This window comes from Pyrus communis, chromosome 11 (genome assembly GCF_963583255.1).
Source record: "Pyrus communis chromosome 11, drPyrComm1.1, whole genome shotgun sequence".
Classification (NCBI taxonomy): Eukaryota; Viridiplantae; Streptophyta; class Magnoliopsida; order Rosales; family Rosaceae; genus Pyrus; species Pyrus communis.
Genome location: NC_084813.1, coordinates 13,280,737 through 13,285,857, shown reverse-complemented (window position 1 = coordinate 13,285,857; position 5,121 = coordinate 13,280,737). Strand labels below are relative to the sequence as shown.

Genomic DNA, 5,121 nt, shown 5'->3' with positions numbered 1-5,121 from the left:
AATGGTGGGATTACCGGCAGTATCCTTGAGAAAAGCCGAAGGACACTTACTAGTGCCATCAATGAAGGAGACTAGGTTCCTGCTACAAAGCAAGGGTAGGATTTGTGCATGCCAAAGAGGGTAGTTTGTACGATCAAGGTTGATCGTCAAAAAATTGGGGACATTAGGAATAGCGAAAGTGGGTAGGGCAGAAGAGAAGGAGTCTGAGGAGGCCATTTTGAAAAAAAATTGCTTGTGTTGTCGTGAGACTTTCTTAGCTCTGAGATACCATAAAGGAGAAATAAGCACATATAAGATTGTAAAAGGCTAAAAGAGTTATTGAGGCTCAACTCAGTTCAATCTGAGAGAGGTTGTAATTTTGTATTTATAGAGATGATTTACTTCCATAAGTTACAAGATGTACTTGGTACAAATAACAATTCTATAAATCCCCAAAAATAGGAGATAATACAAGAGAGTGTATCAGATGAAGAGTTGAAGAGATATCACAACTCTCAGCAGCGGCAACTTCAGTGAAGGAATCACAGCCAACAACGTTGAGGATATGGATTGGAAACTTATGGTTTATCAAAAATCGCTACCCTTTTAAGAATTCACTCAAATCGAAAATCAAACAAATAGTACTCTAATTACTTGTTTCATTTTTTAGAAGAATTACTTGTCTTCTTGGCCAAGTTATCGTTGCTCCTGAAAACTTCACCATTTGGAGGATACAAGACCAACAATCAATATTGAACAAAACAAAAGCTTATTGATGCAGCAAAATTAAAATGTTACAATGAAGAAAAGAAAAAACTTGAAGTAATTAGTTAGCCAGTGCCACCAAGAACACCCTTCAGCTTCTTGATTGTGGCAAGTTCAAGGAAAGTGGTCTGCATCACCAGTTCCGAAGGCAAGTCATTGGCGAAAAGGGCAAAGTCAAGGATTTGGAGGCTGGGGCTTGTGTTGCTGAAGCTAACAAAAGCATTGGAATGTATTTTAGCAACATTCACTTGGAAATGCAGCAACCATTGTGGGAAAACCATGATCTCTCCTTTGTGAAGAGCCTTCAAGTAAACCGAGTTGGCAGACGAAACAAACCCGCTTTGATAATACCCCTCGTCACAACGAGAACCTCCGAAGCCCCGGGGTGTGTGTGGAATGGGATAACACCACCTGGTGCTAAATCTAGCCTTGCCATAGAGATTCCAAGGCCATTGACTCCAGGAAACTGGGCAACAAATGCCGGGGTCACGCTGATTATGTTGGTAGTGTTTCCACATTTGGGCCAGAGAACACAAAGTCACTGACAGTGACACCGGCAGGCTTCTTGCAAGTGTAGCCTAAAGGGCTGTCCGGGCCTTTCAGGTTTGCCACACAAAAGTCACTGACAGAGGCATGGGAGGTGGAGTCTATGAGGAAAATGAGAGAAAAGAGGAAGAGAATTTGCCATTGAGGCATTTTCACAAATCTGAGCTAAATGAGTGTGTGGAATCTTTGGGTTTTGGTTAGAGTTTTATACAAATTTGTGCATAAAGGGATTGGGGTGCAAGTTGAAAACATGCCCATGTAGGACACAATTGACTGATGGAAAAAAGAGAGCCACGTGATGATAGGCTTACCTGGTGATGAGACCCCTTTTTCATTGGGCATAAATAAAACAGGAAGATACTTTAGGTAATTAGCAATAGAGGTGACTTGTGGAGGGGGCATTGATTTTTCCTCTCTGTCAAACAGCTTGCATGCACAACTAAATAGTGGATAATAGAGAATTAGAAACCTAAAAATGGGTAGCATATTAGAAAAAGGTGGTAACCAAAAGGAAATTTTGTGGCATGTTCTAATTAACCACGATAACAAGGGGACAAATGATAATGGTGATGATGATATAGAGCAGGACCACACCTTTTGGCTATTGAGAATGAAACTAATCTACATTCACATTTGAGGATTCAATAATATTAGAGATACCAACTTATTACATCTACAATGCAGAAATTTTTTTTATTTGATTTTATAATGGTTCTTATTGAACAAGAAACAAATGAAACATTGTCATATCAGTTGGTATCTTAAAAGTTGGTGTGCTATATAGAAAGATTCTCGCTTGCAACTAAGTTTTAGTTCTAGTGACGACATAGTCTAATAAATATGCAATATCTTAAAAGGTGTTGTATCCATCCAATTGATGATTAACAAGTGATAAATATAAGAAAATTGCATGATATATTTCTGTGGATAAACAAATAAATAACAAAGTATGAAGTCACCAAAGTAGTTAGAAAGATCGTTTTTGTTGAGGCGTGAATACTAACTTTTCAGGATACCATGATCATCACTGGAGATACCACAATAAGGCTGACAACAAACAAGCCTCCCCAATCCAACCTAGTAGAGAAAGATGTTGATTTTTTTTGTTTTTTTGAACAAGCGATATTATCTATATTAAGGGGGAGGGGTGGGCTTAGCCTTACAATTGGCTAGCAATAATGTGGTTCAAACCCGCATTTGGCGAGAATCGAACCTAAGATCTCTAACTTACAAGTAAAAAGAGATGTCACTAGACCACAATACAAAGTGATAGAGAAAGACGTTAATATTAGCGAAGTATATGATGTCAATTTAATTGACAAGATGACATTGGACTACTATGTTGGGAAAGATGACAATTAATAGGAATCAAGATAAAATTTTGATAGTCCCAGGATCTAACTTTTCACGCTCTTGTGTTATTAAAATTAAAATGGACTAACAAAAAAACAATATCTTCCACTAGCAAAATAATGTTAATGTAAAACAATCTCACAAAATGTGGATACACTCTCTCATGGTTTTCTCATAAGAGGATTCTCTCACGTACAAGTGTGGCTTTCTTCTCTCAGACCCTCACCTTTTTCTCTAAGTGAGGTTTTGTTTGGGTTCTCTTTGAATGATTCACTTCTGAATGATTTGACTGGATGAGGAATAGGGCTTTTATAGCCAACATTGTCAAATGATAGCCGTACGAAGAAGAGAAAAACTCTCCTTTGTTTCTTCACCACCTCTTATACATTCTTTTCTCTATTGCATTTTTAATATTTTAGAAAATCATTTCCATATTTTTCTCTCCTACTAAGGAGGGATAACTTGTTAATCTCCCCCTCCTGACCTAGGTGGATAGCTCCATCATGCCTGTTGTTTTTTTGCAGTACTCATACTTATCCTTAGTTAAGGATTTGGTCATTATATCTGAACTGCTAACATCAGTATAAATCTTCTCAAGCTGTAGTTGCTTAGATTCTAGCACATCACGTATCTAGTGATATCGCACATCAATGTGCTCCGATCTGGTGTCAACTTGGATTCTCACTTTGGTATCACAATGCAGTGTATACTTCTGCCTTTGTTGTCTTAATTCCTGTAGGAATCTTTTCATCCACAACATTTCCTTGCATACTTCAGTAGCTGTAATGAACTCTACCTCTGTAGTAGACAAAGCAACGTATTTTTGTACCTTTGACTGCCATGAAACAGCTCCTCCTGGAAAAAGTAATCAGGTATCCAGACGTAGACTTTCTGGAATCTATATCTCCAACCATATCTACATCTGTGTAGCCATAAAAATCAGGTTTTCCCTTCCAAAGCATAAACTCGTTTTGGAAGTACCCCTGAGATATCTGAGAATCCACTTCACCGCATTCCAATGCTCCTTGTCTGGTTTAGAAAAGAATCTGCTAACAATGCCAACTGCGTGTGTTATGTCTGGTCTTGTATACGCCATTGCGTACATCAAACAACCGACAAATGAGGCATACGGCACCTTAGTCATTTCTTCCTTTTCTTTGTTACTTAAAGGACTCTGCTTTGAACTAAGCATGAAGTGACTAGCAAGTGGAGTAGCAACTGACTTTGCTTTATCCAAGTTGAAACGCTTTAATACCTTCTCGATATACTTTTTCATGTAACAACCACAACTTCCCATTATTCTTATCATGTGAGATATTCAAACCGAGGATTTGCTTAGCAGGTCCTAAATCCTTCATAGCAAAAGATTCGCTCAGCTCTATCTTCAGCTTCCTGATCTTGTCACTAGCTCGTCCTACGATCAACATGTCATCAACATAAAGAAGTATGATGAACTTACCATCTGTGAATCTTTTCACAAATACACAGTGGTCAGAAGTAGTCATTCGATATCCATGCTTAATCATGAAGGAGTCGAACTTCCCGTACCAGTGTCGAGGTGCCTGCTTTAGTCCATACAAACTTTTCTTCAACCGACAGACCAGATCTTCTTTGCCTCTCACTTTGAATCCTTCTAGTTGCTCCATGCAAAATTCTTCTTCTAGATCACCGTGAAGAAACGCATTCTACACATCAAGCTGTTCAACCTATAGGTTTAAGCTTGCAACCAAACTAAGTACAACCCGAATGGATGACATCTTCACCAAAGGTGAAAAAATCTCTTCAAAGTCAATTCTTTGACTGAAACCCTTCACAACTAGATGTGCCTTGGACCTTTGTTGTGACTTGCTTTCTTCAGTTTTCAATCTGTACACCCATTTTTTCTTGAGTGTTCTTCTACCTGTTGGTAATTTCACCAACTCATAAGTGTGGTTCTCATGCAAGGATTGCATTTCCTCTTGGATGGCTTTCAACCAATCAACCTTATGTTCGTAAGTCAAGGCTTCTTGTAGCACTCTGATTCTCCCTCATCTGTGAGTAGAATGAATTCACATGTAGGATACTTGCTTGGGGGTTTTCGTACCCTGGTTGAGTGTCGTAGTTGAGGTCCAATAAATGGTTCTTGAGAAGGTTGAACTTCTTCCTCATTATCATCAGCTACTTCATCATCTGGATTAACACTTTGATCATGTATCAGATCAGTGTCAATTGAAGGGTCATATGCAGCATCTCCAACATCTTCGATAATATCTCCCGCCGTCATTATCGTAACTAGGAGGAACAACTAGATCCAAATTGACACAACATTCTCTAGGATTACTGAGATTCTCATCTTTATGAATATCTTCGATATTTTGGTCTTCAAAGAAGACAACATCTCTACTTCTGACAATCTTCTAGTTGATAGGATCCCTGAGCCTGTACCCAAATTCTTCATTACGATATCCCAAAAAGATGCATTCCTTCGACGTGGAGTCG

The 5,121-nt window shown here is 38.6% G+C and overlaps 1 pseudogene; it reads right to left on the bottom strand.

Annotated features, from left to right (window-relative positions):
* Positions 1 to 809: 809 nt before the first annotated feature.
* LOC137749309 (auxin-binding protein ABP19a-like) lies at positions 810 to 1,440 on the bottom strand (annotated as a pseudogene).
* Between the last annotated feature and the right edge of the window lie 3,681 nt (positions 1,441 to 5,121).